The sequence below is a fragment of the Nestor notabilis genome, unplaced genomic scaffold (genome assembly GCF_000696875.1).
Source record: "Nestor notabilis isolate BGI_N333 unplaced genomic scaffold, ASM69687v1 scaffold24640, whole genome shotgun sequence".
Classification (NCBI taxonomy): Eukaryota; Metazoa; Chordata; class Aves; order Psittaciformes; family Psittacidae; genus Nestor; species Nestor notabilis.
In genome coordinates this window covers 1-391 of record NW_009911876.1, presented here as the reverse complement: position 1 = coordinate 391, position 391 = coordinate 1, and positions in this window count along the sequence as shown.

The following is a 391-nucleotide window of genomic DNA, read 5'->3' as shown; positions in this document are numbered from 1 at the left end:
ATGCTTTGTGGCTGGAGGCTGAGAGCCCTTCTGGGAAGGAGCAGCTCCGGGTGTTCCTCGCATTCCTGGAAGAGCCCCTGCTCCGCTCCTGCCTTGAGGAGCTGTGTCCAGCCCGGCTCTGGCGGGAGGAATGTGTGTGTGGAGCCAGGAGCAGCCCTTCCGGGATGGGGCTCCCTCGTCCCAGCCTGGTATTTTTAGATGAAGGAAGCACAGTTCTTTGGGGGTGCTGCGGCGAGTACGGCGCCGAGACACCGCTGTTGCCCCGAGAGCAGGCTGGGGAGCAGGCAGCAGCACAGAAGAGGCACTAGAACAGGCAGGGCGCAGGAACTTGCTCCTCGTCGATCCCCCACCGCTGTACGCAGAGGAAGTGGAGCCGCCGCGTTCCTGGCAG